This window comes from Crinia signifera, chromosome 4, assembly GCF_055691185.1.
Source record: "Crinia signifera chromosome 4, ASM5569118v1, whole genome shotgun sequence".
Classification (NCBI taxonomy): Eukaryota; Metazoa; Chordata; class Amphibia; order Anura; family Myobatrachidae; genus Crinia; species Crinia signifera.
Genome location: NC_139220.1, coordinates 48,482,078 through 48,500,720, shown reverse-complemented (window position 1 = coordinate 48,500,720; position 18,643 = coordinate 48,482,078). Strand labels below are relative to the sequence as shown.

The 18,643-nt window shown below is 47.7% G+C and overlaps 1 long non-coding RNA gene across 2 annotated transcripts; it reads right to left on the bottom strand.

Annotated features, from left to right (window-relative positions):
* Positions 1-1,196: 1,196 nt before the first annotated feature.
* Positions 1,197-17,039, bottom strand: LOC146072310 (uncharacterized). 2 transcript variants are annotated; one of them, XR_014473049.1, is made up of 5 exons: positions 16,947-17,039; positions 13,952-14,012; positions 8,599-8,699; positions 3,553-3,600; positions 1,197-1,329 (listed from the first exon to the last, which is right to left on the bottom strand). It is a non-coding gene; the product is annotated as an uncharacterized LOC146072310 (long non-coding RNA). The 2 variants fall into 2 exon arrangements; XR_014473050.1 differs by lacking the exon at positions 16,947-17,039 and adding an exon at positions 16,349-16,433.
* Between the last annotated feature and the right edge of the window lie 1,604 nt (positions 17,040-18,643).

Here is an 18,643-nt window from a genome sequence, read left to right as displayed (position 1 = left end):
TAAGGGGTAATTAGTGGAAATTACTGATCCAGGCCCTACATGCTGAGCGGTTGATATAATACCCCCTACCACCCGCGGGACATCAAAGCTTCCGCTCATAGCACCCCCCACCCCTACCGCTGGAGGATAGGTAGGGGCCCCAATACATTGCTATGCCCAGGGGTCTACACTGCTGTTATCTATGTGTATATATATATATATATATATATATATATATATATATATATACAGTTTTTGTGAGGAGGCACTCCTAAACAATCTCAAATAGATTTGAATCAGCCTGAGCCTATGGTATGCAGGGGGGGTTTGGCGGCACTCGGAATAATGGAGACCACACGAGGGGTTAACCGACGTTTCTGTGCCCAAGGTGCAGGAATGTATGTGTATATATATATATATATATATATATTATTTATATACATTTGGCCTATCTATAATACTTAAACTGACCCGGCATATACTGGGTCACCTAAGTGTCCATCTCCGTGCTTTGCTCCGCCCTCTCTGGAAACCCCCTTCTGAAAATCCTGTGTTTGCCTGTGAGTGGCGTCCACTAAGTGAGGATTCTTATCCTTTTTACTTCATGTTGTTATATGTTTGTATGTTTGGTTTTATTTCTCAAACTATTTTTAAAAATGAACCCAATAAAGATGATGTTTTATTAGTCAGGTTTCTTTGTAGGTGCACCAGCCTCAGACACTCTTGTTCTGTCCCTCAAAATTCTGGTAGAGAAATCATCTGATGGTCATTCTCCCCATTTATTCCGGCCACTATCCGCTGAATTTGGGGTGGGCGCTGATGTCATATGACATCAGCCCTGAGCAGGCATTGCCACGCCTGTGTTCTCAGGGGAACACCCATAAAACACTTGGGGCTGCCCCGTGCCTGCCCCCGGCCCTCCCTTCCCAGAGAGAATGGCTCAGCGAGTGTGAAACTGACTGAAGCTGATCGCTCCTGGGGTTTGTGCGCGCACATAATCACGTATGCGCATGAGCAAACCCCGAACATCGGGAACGGGGACGAATTCAGACCCTAAGGAATGGGTCTGAATGGCCCCATAGTGGAAACAGGGTATCCCTTTATTGGAGGGAGCCTAGTGAAGCCGTAATCTGGCCCAATGATACAGTACCTGCTATGCCGTAATCCAGAAAACACAAATCCCAGAGGATACTGTAATTCTGTTTTCATTTTAATGAGCAAACTAACAGAAATGTGAAATACTAAATATTTCAGTAAATTTACAAGGTAAGAGCTTAATTCCAGCTGTGATCCTGCCGACCTCTGCATTCCGGGACACTAGTGTTTGTCCTTCTTTTTCTTTTTTCCTCCCTATAGATTGTACAGAATGATTGTTAGTCATAGAGCGGGGACAGATAATAAAAAGCTTGATCATTAATAAAATAAACCGCATGTAGCAATGAAATATGTTAATTGTTCCACTTTAGTCAGACTAACATAGCCCACCCGTGTACTGGAGGAACGTTTCAGTCTTAGGGGCCCGTTTATGAAGGATCGCATTTACAATGCGATCTGGGCAGACTATTGCTGCCCAGGATTGCATTGTAATATGCAATCCTAGCGCGGGGATGTATCATTCCCCCATGCGCAGGGACAGGGCTCCGAAAGGAGCACATCCCTGCGATGCGCTTAGCCGGAAGCTGGGGGATCTGCGCATGCACGGTTAGTGCTTAACCCCCCCCGACGGCCCCGCTGACCCCAGCAGCAGTGTGATGTGTAGCCCATAGGCTACAATGGGCTACAGAATGGCGGTAGCCCAGGAATGCAAACTGCTGCTGCCGATCTTGATACATCGGGCAGCTTTGCATCCCCCATAGAAACCTATGGGGGATGCGGTTGGCGACAATGCAGGAGGGATCGCAGCAGGGATCGGAGATTCCTGCAGCGATCCCTCCTGATACATTCCAGTGATACTTAATATTTGCACAAATATTGATTGATAAATGGGCCCCTTAGAGGCCCTTTAACTGACATTATTTTTTCTAACATAGTGTAAAAAGGTGTGTTTTCACGTGTTATTTTAGTATCACTTGATTGTATGAAGGGCTTTTGGAAAAGTTTTCCTGAAAAACTGCTCCAAACCCTTTAATAAAATTATTACTTGAGGGTCAGTCGCACAAGACCAGATGGTAATACAAGTATTTTTGAATGTAAGCCCCAAGAGAATTTCTCAACATTATAACTCACTCGTAGACAAAGAATTTGTGTGGGGTGTGCTACCACTGGACAAATGAAGTATTAAGCAAGGATGATAGAACAGAATTTGTGTACATACGCTGCACCAACGGAAAGAATAATAAAATATAACTTCTTAGAATAATCCTAAAAACGGCAAAATACAATATTCACACAAAAGTGCAAACAAACATACTGTAGTGATAAGTAGTCTAGTGTAGTCCCAGGTCACTGACCCTACTCTTTACCAGGGTTGGCACCTGGGATTTGTGACCCGGGTTCACACTGAAGAAATACCAATATGAAAGAGGGTCAGAATGCACCCGGCACTCAAAATGCCGGGTAATTGCTGGGTCGCATGTCTGAACGTGGTGTATGGTAATTTTGGAGATGGGGTGCTGATTTAGCGAATAAAATGCCAGGGTATCTTGCATGCCATCCAGGGCCGGCGCCACCACTAGGCAGCCTTAGGCATTTTCCTAGGGCACCGGCCCTTGGAGGGCGGCAATTGTGAGCAGGACCCCTTCTGGATGTAAGTGCCGCCGCTGCATCACCCCCCCCCCCCTCCGTGGAGTGATTTGGCGGCATTGCGCAGCATCACCCGCCCCCACCATGGAGCATCACCCAGGCGTATCGCACCCCACCACTGAGCGACATGGCGGCCACAACGCAGCTGTCCCCGCCCGTTGGAACAGGTGAGCACCAGGGCGCCCCCCTCCCTATCCCGCCTGGGGCGTTCCGGTGACTTGCATGCTCAACAGGGCTGGATTAAGCTCAGCATGGGTCCTGAGTGAAGCAGAGGTGTGGTCAGTGATGTGGGTGTGGCCAGTACCATATGGGCATATACAACCCCTATACTATCATCCCCAATATCTGGCTAAATACATAAAAGTTAAAAAAAAAAAGTGCCATTTTGTGAGAAAGGTAGAAAAACAGGTTTAATACAGTCATCAGCTGGGCTACTGGTCATTAACTGGGCTGTAATGGGGCTTTGTTGATTTTTATGTGGAGACCTGGAGCATTAGTCATGTTCCCCTCACTGCTGCTCTGGTCCAGTGAGAGACCCAATGGAAAGTTCTCCCACTGACAGCATCAGTGCTACAATTTAATCCACATTACAACTCAAACCACTAACACAGACAATGGGATAGGAAAGTAATGGGGCATACACACGGGGCAATGTAAGCCATATTTTTAAGCGAGCTTACTAGATCGCTTAAAAATAAAGCACACCTTGTGTATGCCCCCCATAGCGCTGAGCCATCTATGTTTAAGCATCTCGCTCAGCATGGCGCTGCAGGTGCCCTGTGTGTACAGGGTTTAACACAGACATGAAACAGTGCCACTGCAATTTCTTACATCAGAGTCGCTGTCAGAACTGGAACTGCTGCAAGATTTATCTCCATCCTGGGGGGACAAAAGCATAGTAATAGGTCAGCGGCCACATAAATACTTTCTTTAGAGCAGTAAGTATGTTCAGCTTTACAATAGTGGATTTCTACTATATACAGTATATATAGCGCAGGGTTGCCTACCTGAGCTTCTCCTTCAGGGAGAAATGACTCTGTTCCTGAACTTCCCTGGTAATGTAGGATTGCCATCACCTGTGGGGAGCTAGGTAATTGATAAGAAAGGTGTCACCACAGGTGATGGCAATCCTACATTACCAGGGAAGTCCAGGAACAGAGTCATTTCTCCCTGAAGGAGAGGGTCAGGTACAGTGGCGGAACTACCGTGGGTGCAAGGGGTGCAGCTGCTATGGGGCCCGGTGGCTAGGGGGGCCCCATGGACAGCAAGTAATCCCCTGCACCCGGTCCCTCTGTAGTTTTACTATTTTATTGGGGAGACACCATGGCCGCCGGCTGCCTACTTTACCACGCCCCAGGGCAGGTGGGGGTGACACCGTGCAGATGGATCTGGGCGGGGGATGGCGCCATGCAGAAAGAGCCGGGCGGTGCGGCACTGTGTGGAAGGAGTAGATTTAGGGGTGAAAGGTGGCGCTGTCCAGGGGGGGGATGGGTGGGGGTGGTAATGCCGTGCGCCATGCAGAAGCAGAAGGAGTCAGGCGGTGGGCGGGCAATGGCGCCGGGCGGGGGGGGGCGGCGCTATGCAGAAGGAGAAGCACAGTGCGGAAGGAGTCGTGCAGTAGAAGCAGGGCGGGGAAAGACTTGAAGCATGCATGGAGCCTGCTAGTGCCCGCCCCTCGTCCTGCTTGAAAGACGGCCCATCCACCCACGGTGCCAGCCAACTGAGCCAAGACAGAAAGCAAGGGAGAAGAAGATGGCCCAGCAGGCTGCTGCTGGTAAGATGTACTACGTTACATAATAGATTTAAAATGTTTTAATTCAATTTTTTTTTTTAATGTGGTTACCTGTCCTATACAAATGTAATGTTTTCTGAGGTGCTGCATGCTGCGCCGGGCTGTGACTATTCACAGGAGGTGATTGGTGTTCATTCCTTTAGAAATAATTGGAGTGATCACCAGTTACAAATAGTCACAGGCCGGCGTAGTATGCCCCATTGCAGTAATCATTAACATGGCTACAGTGTCCTGCAGAGCACACAGCAGCTTTGGGGAGCCAGCACCGGCGGGGTCTGCGGGAAGCGTCACTGCTAGAATGATGTTGCGCCAGCTGCAGACACATGGGGCTCACTGTGCTGTGAGAGTCCGCCCCCCCCCCCCCCCCCCCCTCCATTTGTTTTTAAGTTTCAGCACTGTTCTGACAGCATATTGTGTAAGGGGCATTGCGGTGTGTCGCATATTGTGTAAGGGGCATTACGGTGTGTTGTATAATGTGTAAGGGGCATTGCGGTGTCGCGTTATGTGAAAGGGGCATTGCGGTGTGTCGCATATTGTGTAAGGGGCATTGCGGTGTGTCGTATATTGTGTAAGGGGCATTGCGGTGTGGTGTATAATGTGTAAGGGGCATTGCGGTGTCGCATATTGTGTAAGGGGCATTGCGGTGTGTCGCATATTGTGTAAGGGGCATTGCGGTGTGTCACATATTGTGTAAGGGGCATTGCGGTGTGTCGCATATTGTGTAAGGGGCATTGCGGTGTGTAGCATATTGTGTAAGGCGCATTACGGTGTGTTGTATAATGTGTAAGGGGCATTGCGGTGTCGCATTATGTGAAAGGGGCATTGCGGTGTGTCGCATATTGTGTAAGGGACATTGCGGTGTGTCGCATATTGTGTAAGGGGCATTGCGGTGTGTCGCATATTGTGTAAGGGGCATTGCGGTGTGTCGCATATTGTGTAAGGGGCATTGCGGTGTGTCGCATATTGTGTAAGGGGCATTGCGGTGTGTTGCATATTGTGTAAGGGGCATTGTGGTGTGTCGCATAATGTGTAATGGGCATTGCCGGGGGGGGCCCCGTTATAACTTTTGCTAGTTCTAGTTACGCCTCTGGCTCAGGTAGGCAGCTCTTGGAGTGTAAGTAGCTCCAACACTGAAGGTGTTTCCATTTTTACTGTGTGAGCAATAATAAAAAGTATTTGTTAATGGGTATTAGCACCATGGAGTGTGTGATTTGATCCATCTAGATTCTGTTAACTGGCTTCAACAAGTGAAGGTGCATCCTGATTCATGCTGTATTACTGTGGTGATTGAGACTTTGGTACTTGACCCCAGCCTTTTCTCCTTTCTTGTGTGCGCAATTAAAAACTTTATAATCAATATCTGCACTATAAAGTGCTTGGTCTCGTTATTTTAGAAATATATATATATATCAGGGTTGCCTACCCTCCCGGAATGGCCGGGAGTCTTACGAAAATCGTGTCCCCCTCCCGGCCCCCCGGAAGGGTGGGCACCCTCCCGGATTCAGGGACCCCCGCTGCACCCTCGATCGTGGCATTTAAATGCAAATTCACCTGTTTACCATCATGGAGGCGGGCCTAGTGACGTCACGCTCAAAATCCCCCCCCCCCCCCCTCTCCCGGAGAGGAGAATATTAAAGTCGGCAACCCTGACATATATATATATATATATATATATATATATATATATGTACAAGCAGGGGGTCCGGCACTCAGGCAGAAGAGATGCAACAACTTAGGTGCGCTTCTGTCTCACGAAGGAGAAATATGGGCAAAGTAGCAAGAAGTCACTCTAAGAATTATTTAGGACTGCACGGCGGCAGTCTATGCAAAAAACGGGAAGACACTGGTATAGTGCAAAGCCAACGTTTCGGGCGGGTAGCCCTTTATCAAGACATGTCTTGATAAAGGGCTACCCGCCCGAAACGTTGGCTTTGCACTATACCAGTGTCTTCCCGTTTTTTGCATAGACTGCCGCCGTGCAGTCCTGAATAATTCTTAGAGTGACTTCTTGCTACTTTGCCTATATATATATATATCTATATATATATATAGATATATATATATATATATATAGATATATATAGATATATCTATATATATATATATATATATATATATATATATATATATATATATATATATATATATATATATATATATATATATATATATAGGAAAGTTGACGGTGCTGGCAGCACTCAACTGGGGAGACTTAGTAACAAATAAAGACAAGCTGACACCGTACAGCTTGGGTGCTGACAGTTTTGGAATCTTTACTCTGAAGAAGGAAGTAAAGATTCCGAAACTGTCAGCACCCAAGCTGTACGGTGCTGGTTACAGAAATACTGGTTCTGGTTATAGAAATACTGTATTTCTGCAACTAGGACTGGTTCTTGTCCCGGGTGCCGAAATCTTAGTTTTGACCCTGCCAGTGCCGAGGACAAAGGATGTAGGGCAGGTAGGTGTTAAAGTGAGCTGGAAGGAGTCTGAAATGCGTTCCGGCAGTTGTAATTGGAGCCGACACCAGTTCTGCCCACCCACCTTGCCCTGGCCACAACAGCAACTATTATAGTATGGAGGATGAGAGCTTCTGTATGGCTGCCCTGCCTCCGCCTGCCCACTACATTTATAACAGGCAGCTGAGTGACACACCCAGTCAGGGGGTGAGTCTGTGACCATTCTCCGCTGTTGTTCAGTCTGCATGTGGCGGGGGCTGGCGGTTTAAAGTTGCTCTCTCATGTCCCTCGCTGCTGAGTGCTGTGGGGACGGATGGCCATCAGCTAGGGTTACCACCTAGTCCCTTTAATTCTGGACACATATTAATTACACAGGTTCTGTGGCTGGCTGACTTCAAGACTCCACTTCACCTGATTTTAAACTGCCACAGAACCTGTGTAATTAACATGTGTCCGGAATTAAAGGGACTAGGTGGTAACCCTACTATCAGCGATGTTGGGAAGGTTTAGTCGGGCCTATGAGATTGAGCGAGGATGGAGCTGGTGGCACTGACAGACTGTGTCCTTGACTGGAGAGGGGATGGGTGGGAATTGCTGCTTTTGTTAATTTAAGTGTGCTCTCCACTGCTGTGTTTGCGGAAGCTGAGGGGGAGGGGGTAGCAAGAGTGTTCAGTCTCCATGCGGCAGGGGTGTGAGTCATCTATCCCATGCACTTTGCAGCTGTGTGCTGGGGGAGGGGTGGTGGGGCAGTTATTTGTTGGTCAGGAGAGCTGTCCACAGACCTGTGCAGGTGTGTGTGTGCGGGGAATGTTATTGTTTATTAAAGTGTGCTCTTCACTGTTGTGTGAAGGGGTCAGGGGTCAGGGGTGACCATTTGCTCTCACCCATGCCACTTGATCCTGTGGGAATTAATTAATGTGTATAAGATACACTACTACAGGCATTATATTTGACTGGGACGCGTGTCCCAGTTTCCTGTCAGCGGGGGACGGGAACCCTGCCCGTCTCCGCATCAGGGAGATGGGCAGGGTTAGGGGGGTGCGAATCCACTGTCAGCCCCTGCCTGAATGAGCAGCGCTCCATCTGTATATTTATGTGACAGTATATAGTGTTCATTATCACAGCAAGGCTATCATACTGCCGGTATCTGGCATTACGGTGGCGCTCTCCTCTGATCTCACCTGCAGACATATCTGTACGCGATAAGCAGGGGCGGATTTAGGGATGACGGCGCCCCTAGGCACAACAATAACGCCGCCCCCCACCCCCTGTCTAATTAAATTATTTTTATTGATTACTTATAAGCCCTCATTTGGTAATAGCCAATATAAAGGATTTATTAAAAAAAAAGCCACTAACTGTGACATGTTCTTTTATTATGAATACATATTTACTAAGTAGGACAGTTACAGGGGCAGTATCGGCATGTCCTATCATTTACACTCTATTTAAGATGGAATATAGTACAGTACAGTGGATATTTTGCAGTTATTGGTACATTTTGGGCTGACAGTACAATCACAGGCATCCAAGTGCCGCCCCCAAACATGTGCCGCCCCTAGGCACGTGCCTCACGTGCCTAATGGGAAATTCGGCTCTGGCGATAAGCTGGAAATAAATAGGAAGTACCTTTTTCTCCTTCTTCTTCTTGTGCTTTTTGTCCTTTTTATCATCATCATGCTTGTCCTTGTGCTTATCTTTATCCTTGTCATCATCATCTTTCTTGAACACTGAAATATTATATATCAGCAGTTTGTCAACATGAAACTCATGATTAACGAACGTCTATTTATTATATACAAGGCTCATAGCCAGGTCCTGCTCTCCCTGCTGAAATCCCAACACAGTATTTGTGTGCTGTACAGAGTGACTGTGTTGTATTACTTTGCATTGGATGTCACATGACTGTTTGCACAGAGAGAAGCCACCAAGGGCTGGATTAAGCATTGGGGTTTTACAGGATACTTCAGTCAGTGGGGCTCAGGGAAAGGTGGTGGTGGGTTATATTAGATTATGCATCTCCCAACATGTCCCATTCCAGTTCAGCGCATGAAACTAGGGATGGTCCTCATTGCCATATGCGAATGACCATTGATATTTTTAACTATCGATTGTCATTCATTGTGTTTGACTGATTGGCCTGGAGCCAATCAAAACACGGGGCTATGCTCCGTGCTCCGGCACTTAAAAAAAAAAAGCAAAACATCGTTTTGCTGTGCCATCGATGGAGAGAAACCATCTGGTTCTTCCCCCATCAATGGCAAAAGTATTCAACATCGGCCATAAACCATCGATCGTCATTTGATGTTCTCATACACATCCCCTTGTATGCAAACAAGGGGATGCAGTGTGTGTGTGTGTGTGTGGGGGGGGGGGGGGGGGGGGGCATGTGTACAGTGGGGTGGTAGCGGTGTCTGAATTAGCGATGTCTGAATCAGGCCCTGGCCCTTTGTGTTTTGTTGCTGACAATAATTACCGCTGTGCAGATTGTACTATGCGCCTCATTATGACTTTTCTGCCTATGGACACAGGTGAAGGAGCTGCCCAGAAAAGAATACAGATGCTGCAAACACATTTGCATTGATGCAGACATGAGGACCACCGACTCCTTGAGTGGTCTTTGGTCATGCAGCATGACCACAGGAGCAATGACACTGTCGCCATGGTTTCCTTATGTAAGATAGCAGCTGAAGCAGATCCTCACTGCAAGCAGCATCACAAAGACACCTCAACGTACAGTCTGTTTCCGGTGGAATCACAGTCGGCAGATGATCGCTCAGTCGGTGGAACATCGGCGTTGGATTCAGGCCCCATGTTCCATTTATATTGTTTGCTACCTTGTCTAATACGCTTCAGAATAAATTAAAATATAATAAAGAAGGACATCTCTTATATATTTGGCTACATCTGTCACTCAAAGTGTGTCTGGAGCTGTAACGCTGGGTTGTGGACTTCCATCTTAATTTATGATTGTCATCACCTGTTTTAAACAGGGTCATTGATAAGAAAGGTGTTTAAGCACAGGTGATGGTAATCCATAAATTAAGAAGAAAGTCCAGAAACAGAGCAATGTGTCCCTCCTGGAGAGGGTCATGTTGGGAGGTATGCACCTCCCTCCCTCCCCCCCCCCCCCCCCTATTCACGGCATACCCACGATTAAATGGCACATGCAAAACACTGACATGGCTATGGTCGACAATGAAAAAGGTTGACAAGATTTATTTTTCACTTTTTCAATGTTTTCATATTCATTCTCATGTGTCGACATGGACACCAATGAAGTGCCACACTTATGTCAACATTTACATGTGTTGACCTTTCTGTGTTGATTTTTTCTTGTGGCGATTCGCGGCACCCCCGCGACCCCCCTCCCGCGATTTGCAGCACACCCCCCCGCAATTCGCGGCACCCCCGGTGACTCCTGCGATTTGCGGCCCCACCCCGTGACACCCCCCCTCCTGCGATTCGCGGCACCCCGCGACCCCCCTCCCACGATTCGCGCCAACCCCCCGGGCTCCCCCTCCTGCGGTTCACGGTGCCCCCACGACCCCCCTACCGCGCTTCCCCACCCCTGACCCCCCCTCCTGTCATTGCGGAAACCCCCCGCCCCCGCGACCCACCCTCCCGTGATTCACTGCAACCCCCCGCCCCCCCTCCCACAATTCGCGGCACCCACACGACCCCTGCTCCCGCAATTCACGGCGTCCACCCACGACCCCTCCTCCCGTGATTCGCGGACACCCCTCACCTCCTCCCTCCCCCCCCACCCCCGCGCGCGATTCACGGCAACCCCAGGATTAAATGGCACATGCAAAACACTGGCACGGCTATGGTCGACAATGAAAAAGGTTGACATGAGTTTTTTAAGATTTATTTTTATTTTTTTGAATGTTTTCATATTCATTCTCATGTGTCGACATAGACACCGATGAAGTGCCACACTTATGTCAACATTTACATGTGTTGAACTTTCTGTGTTGATTTTTTCTTGTGGCGATTCGCGGCACCCCCCGCGACCCCCCTCCCGCGATTTGCAGCACACCCCCCGCAATTCGCGGCCCCACCCCGTGAAACCCCCTCTCCTGCGATTCGCGGCACCCCGCGACCCCCCCTCCCACGATTCGCGCCATTTCTTTCCAGTGACAACTATGAACTATGTGCACGTCAACCTACACATCATCAACCTCAACCAATTCTTTGTATAATATATAACACCTGTTCTGTTTTACTGTAGGTGTTTTAAGTCAGACCTTTTACTGCTACTATTACTGTTTATGTAAATGCATTCTGAATGACAGCAACATCCTACCATCCTTCTACAAGAATATATAACCAACTAGGTGATTCATCGCGCCCCGTGCCCCCCCTCCCGCAATTCACGGACCCCCCTCGCACCCCCCTCCCTCGATTCGCAACCCCCCCTCGCGCAATTCACGCCCCCTCCCACGCTTTGCGGACCCCCGCCCTCTCCCACGATTCACAGCACCCCCCGCACCCCTCCCACAATTCACGGCACCCCTAAGCCACTCTTTAGTACCCCGTATACTCACACACCCCTATCACTACCCAGCTTCCTGCTCTCCTGAACCGTAACTTCCACCACTGGGGAGTCGCTGACGCTGTTTTGCCCACATGCCCCTATCATGCCTCATAGCCCAGCCTCCTGCTCTCATGCACCCGAACTCCCACCCAGTAGGAGGAGACACTGACTAAGGGCCACCATCCTGTACTCCGGTACTGCCACGCTGGACCCTCACCCACTGGCAGAAGCTGCACAGTATCTCCCACCCTCCTCTTTAGTCCCCCTTATGCCCACACACCCCTATCACTACCCAGCCTCCTGTTTTCCTGTGTCGTGACCTCCGCCAGTGGGGAGCCGCTGACTCAGAAACACCCTACTATACTATTGCACACACACACCTAAACAACATGCACACACAGCCCCCCACACACACACCCACAAATGTCACTGTAACATCCACACTATCAATGTACATCTTACTCTGTAACCGCTTTTTAATTAAACAAAACTATACACACCCCCTTCCACATCATATGCTCTCTATTTAACACATTTCACCTATAACTCAAGTTGCAATACAGGCCATCTTTCATACAATTCTAACCATCTTTCTCTTATGCAAATGTTCACAAATTAAGGGGGCGCAGCCCCTTACGATTGTGTGAAGAGCGCCCGTAGGGCGCGATGAATCACCTAGTTTTTTTATACACAGCAAGAGCAAAACAATAGGAGGCATTATATAATAATAACTAGAGCTTGCCCATAGCATTGTTGGTGGAAATATCTGTTATAGAATGTAAGCTTTGTGAGCAGGGCCCTCCTACCTTCATTCCTCTCAGCTATCAGTTTTGCTATTTCTGTGTTGTTTACAGCAATGGAATTTGCTGCACTATATTATGCTGCTTTTCCACTGCAGACCCGTTTTAAGTACTGGTATTTTTAAACGGTATTTAAAACTGTATTAGCCATTCCACTGCAGCAGATTACCGTTTTAAATACTGTTTAAGTGCTATTCCCATCGCAGTGAACCGTTTAAAAAGAGTGCCTGTCTTTCATAACCCCCCCCCCCTCCCCTGGTACCTTTCCTGGACCCACCCTCCCTCAACTGGTACTTGCCCTACACCCCCCCTCCCTCCCCTGGTACCTGCCCTGCACCCCCCTACCTCCCCTGGTACCTACCCTGCACCCACCCCCTCCCCTTGCACTTACCTGCGTGGGGGATCCGGGCAGCGGGGTCCGGCATCATGGCATGTGCACAGCACTTCAGGTCCCTCCCTGTGGCTGGTGATGGATGCAGGGCAGTGGGGAGGCAGCGGGGTGGGGTCCATTTGGGATCCGGGCAGTCCCTGGGGCTGATGGTAACTAGTAGTTCCCACTATGCGCATGTGTATTGAGCGCCCTGCATATAAATGAGCAGCTCAATACACATGCGCATAGTGGGAACTACTAGTTACCATCAGCCCCACGGACTGGCCGGATCCCAAATGGACCCCACCCCGCTGCCCTGCATCCATCACCAGCCACAGGGAGGGACCTACTATGCCCATGCCATGATGCCGGACCCCGCTGCCCGGATCCCCCACGCAGGTAAGTGCCAGGGGAGGGGTGGGTGCGGTGCGGTGCAGGTACCCTTCCAGGAAAGGTACCAGGGGAGGGGGAATTAGTGTGGGATTTTTAAATACCGTTTAAGAGGCATTCCCACTGCCTTAAAAACGGTATTTAAACGGTAGGACTCTGCTTTTAAAACGGGTTGAAATACTGGTTAACTTTAACCGGTATTTCAACTCTGGCGCTTTCCCACTGCAGCTTTAAACGGTAAATTGTGGGGAAAAAAACGGCAATATACCGTTTAAGAGCTGCAGTGGGAAAGGGGCATAACAAACCGCTAATAAATAAACAAACATTGTTCAGCTGAATTTTCTATAATTGCTCCTCTATGAGTGTCATCATCATCATCGAAGCACACTAGTACCAGCTTATACTCAGGGGTGCTGACAAGTCGCCCAGGCCCCGGTAAAATGGAGGGGGAGTGGCCATGCCACCTTGAAAAAAAATTATAAGGAGAGAGGACAGGCTGCCACTACAGCTGTCTCTCTCCTCAGCTCAGCACACGGCACTGAGCAGAGTGTGCTGAGCTGAGGAGAGAGGCTGTGCTGAGGCAGCAACCTGTCATCTCTCCCCCCACTGCCTGCTCCCTGCAACAGCAGGGGGGCGTGCGGGCCCTGGGCCTGGGTAAAAAATACACGCCTCCCTCTCATTGCCGCTGCTTATACCTAGTGCAAGTACTTTCCATTCCATCCTAGTTCTGCCATTTCAGCCACAAGTGGAGATGTGACTACATTGCCTGTACCTGCATACATGTGATGCGCGGAACCAGCATCATAGGTTCCACTAACGGGTGCACACACAGCTCAGACCTGGTTTCGGATACAATTGTTAATAGTTTATAAGTGCACTTACTTTTCATTACAGAAGACATTCTTATTTTCTGATGAAGGTTTTAGAAAGTCCTGATTCACACCTGGGACAAAACAAATGAAGTTGCAGCATATTGTGCTTTCTTCATAGGCGATTGGCAACAAAGTAGCTTTATGTTACAAGGCTATGTGGTCGTTAGGTCAGTCACTATTGGTCAACAGGCAGAAGGCTGACATGAGCAAAATGTCGACATGAAAAAGGTAGACACGGGAAAGGGTCAATATGAGTTTTTTAACTGACTTGTTCATACTTTACCGTCCCAGTGGGCATAAATGCGCAAGTGGATGTCCATGTCGACCTATGTTGACATAGGCACGAGAAAACCTGAAAAACTCATGTTGACCTTTTCCACATTGACCTTATGACCATCTCAGCCTAATGCATGTCGACTTTTTTCATGTGTCGATCTTCTGCCTGTTGACCAATAGTGGTCGACCTAATGAATGTCAACCTAAGGACACCAGTTACAAGTCCCTCTGTCAGGGCCAGATTAAGGGTCACATGGCCTGGACTGAAAATGTTCAAAGGCATATTGGGGTAGATGTATGGACACGTCCACATGATGCAGGCTACACCCACAGAGAACTGACCACGCCCCCTCCACTTCTCACAATGGGGTAGATGTACAGTATGAAGCAGTAATAAGGGAGAAGTTGAATATTATGCAAATTATAGAGGTTACTTCAGTGCTGATTGGTTCCAATGGGGCACTTCTCCTCTGGCTCACTTCTCCTCCTTTATCAACTGCTTCATGCTTCATACTGTACATCTACCCCATTGTGAGAATTGGAGGGGCGTGGCCAAAGCTGTGTGGGTGTGGCCTGTGCCATTTGGGCGTGTTCACCTCCTACACTATCAGTCCCAATATCACCCTATGTATGTATTTAGAAAACCTGGATCATTTTGTGAGAAAAATAGAAATGGTTTCATGATGATGGTCCTAATTTTATGTCAGGGTTGCCGACTTTAACATTCTCCTCTCCGGGAGAAGCCCGGAGAGGAGAGATTCAGCAGCCACTCAGGGGGCGGGGCTTGCGAGTGACATCACTAAGCCCCGCCTCCATGCTGTTAAAGCAGCTAATTCACGGATCTCCGTGGAGGGGGCGGGGCTAAAATGACGCGATTGTGCGGTTTTAGCTCCGCCCCCTCCTCTGAGACCCGAGGATTGCGGCATTTTAATGCCGCGATCCGGGGTTCAGCGGGGGTCTCCCCTGAATCCAGGAGGGTTGCCCACCCTTCCGGGGGGCCAGGAGGGGGACCCGATTTTCGGGAGACTCCCGGAAAGTCCGGGAGGGTCGGCAACCCTGTTTTATGTGGCTCTGTAGTCCTATCTGCCCAATGTTAATCTGGTTCTTTCCTAATGTTGATCCTCCTAAAGAGGACACTCATAGCAACAATCAAGTAATTATTTTACATGTAGTGTACTAGATAAATCGTAAGTAGTCAATGTTTGCTATAGAACAGCTTCACTTGTCATTTTTAGAAAGTTTGGTCTATTATATTCCATCACAACTATTCATTGATAAAGCGTCATGTAGGATTAGTTCCAACAGGCCCATATCAATTCATAATCCTATTACTTGCGGTAGTAAACAATATATTTTCCATATAAACTTCTGTATCAAAATAATTCACAAATGTGATAAGCATCTGTGCTCTCTTTTCATTATTAACATCTACAAGTATTATATAAATTATTACCGTTTTTTTTTTATTATTATTATTATTATTATTATTATCATCATTATTATATTACAGATTAGAAAAAATGTGAGATATTAAATGGAGTTTCTACTTCTAGAAGACTATAAATAATTGGTATGGGAGGACAGATACTGATGCTATTTACTGTAGACACATGGTATATACTGTATACTGCAGCACATGGGCCCCAAAGCTTTTAAATATGGTAAATATTTAGGGCCAGATGTATCAAGCTTCAAAACGGGATAAAGTGGAGAGTGATAAAACACCAACCAATCAGCTCCCACCTGTCAATTTTCAAACCCAGGCTGTAACATGGCAGGTAGGAGCTGATTGGCTGGCTGTTTATCACTCTCCATTTTATCACCTTTTTAAGCTTGATACATCTGGCACTTAATCCTTATAGAGGGCTAGACTCTCTAAACTTCAAAAGTGATTAACTGGAGAGTGATAAACAGCCAGCCAATCAGCTCCTACCTGCCATGTCACAGACTGTGTTTGAAAAACATCAGGCAGGAGCTGATTGGCTGGTTGTTTATCACTCTCCATTTTATCACTTTTGAAGCTTACAGATTCTGGCCCTGATTCATTTTAGTCAAAATGTACGCGTCCATCCCTCAGCTGCATTTCACCCTCACAAACTAAGCCTGTGAGTCCAGGACACAGTGCTGTTACCTGTCAGAGGAAGCTGCAGTCTTCTTGTTTCTTTGCAGTGACTACAGTTTGAACATCAATGCTATTGAATATAAGGTGGTAAGGGTGGGAACTGTGGAACAGCCAACGCCTAGCAGAACTTGTAATACCAGTATACCAGCGTTTCCCAATATCGGTCTTCAAAACACATTAAAGGCCCATACACACTGGGTGATTTTGAGCTTAAAGCAGCTCACTTTTAGTGTTTTGAGCTGCTTACAACTGAAAACTGCCCAATGTGTATCCCCCGGCATCATTGCCGGCTGCCGCCATTACCAGTTGGTGGTATTACCAGCAGATGAGCAATGGGGTAGATGGCTTTCCATAGCATTCTGCTATGGAAAGCCGCCCCCCACTCCTGTGAAAATTGTTGATCGCTGGGCAGAGGGAAAATCGCTTAGTGTGCATGGACTCTGTGATTTTCACATCATCTCTGTCCATACAAATGGGCCAAAATCACCCAGAGTAAATGGACCTTAACAGTGAGGTTTTTTTTTGCGATATCCATGCTTGAGCTCAGACAGGGCCGGTGCAAGATGGTGAGGGGGGGGGGGGGTCAAGGGGGAGAGTTGCCACTCACCTCCATCCAGGATGGGGGAACTCCTGCTCCTGACTTCAGCCCTCCAGTGGCCGATGCCCTAGGCAAATGCCTAATGCTGCCTAGTGGTGGCGCCGTCCCTGAGCACAGACAAGGGTGTAACTGTTTGGCTTATGAACAAGAAACAGGTGAGTTTACATTCCAGCAGAAGAACTAAAGCAATGAAGAAAGTCAAAAATTGTCTAATTACGCCCAGCATTGAGGCATGAACTGGAGCAACCATCATCAAAGTTATATACATAGTTTACATACTGTATACATTCATAGTATACATATACTGTTGATTGAGACAGCCCAGTGCCAAGTAATGGTGATTAGAGATGGATCACCTTCCACAGCCTGCAGCCAACAGATTGGCCAGTCAGTGGTCTAGAGCAGTGGTCTCCAACCTTTTTTGGGTCGGGAGCTACTCGCGACAAAATAAACCGCCCGAAGAGCTACTAAAGTAAAAAATGTTAAAAAATCTGCATAATATAAAAAACACACACTGCAATGCCCCAGACATAATATGCCACACACTGTAATGTCCAATATGTCACAAACATACCTCCCAACACTGGAGGCAGAGGAGAAGAGACATCTACGCGTGCCGAAGGCACGCGCCAAAAATTATAGGGTTCAGCTACTACCGTGGAACTCCTGCAAGGCTACATCCCCCATTTTTTCCGCTATGGGGGCATGGTCAGCTCTCTAAGAGCTGTAGCCACATGGGGTGCGGCCATGGAAAATGGGGGTGTGATACACATATGCCCTCAATAGTGCAGTGCCAGATACACATGACCCCAATAGTGCAGTCCGTGATACCCATTATAAATATGCCCCGCACCGTGATGCTCCATTATACAAATGCCCCACACCGTGATGCACCATTATACATATGCCACACACCGTGATGCACCATTATACATATGCCACACACCGTGATGCTCATTATACATATGTCACACACCGTGATGCACCATTATACATATGCCACACACCGTGATACTCCATTATACATATGCCACACCATGATGCTCCATTATGCATATGCCACAATGTAAAGCTCCATTATACAAATGACCCCACAGTGTGATGCTCCATTATACATATGCCACACACACACACAATGCCCATTATACATATGACACACACCGTGATGCACCATTATACATATGCCACACACCGTGATGCTCCATTATACATATGCCACACCGTGATGCTCCATTATATATATGCCACACACCGTGATGCACCATTATACATATGCCACACACCGTGATGCACCATTATACATATGCCACACACCGTGATGCTCATTATACATATGTCACACACCGTGATGCACCATTATACATATGCCACACACCGTGATACTCCATTATACATATGCCACACCATGATGCTCCATTATGCATATGCCACAATGTAAAGCTCCATTATACAAATGACCCCACAGTGTGATGCTCCATTATACATATGCCACACACACACACAATGCCCATTATACATATGACACACACCGTGATGCACCATTATACATATGCCACACACCGTGATGCTCCATTATACATATGCCACACCGTGATGCTCCATTATATATATGCCACACACCGTGATGCTCCATTATACATATGCCACACACCGTGACGCTCCATTATACATATGACACACACCGTGATGCACCATTATACATATGC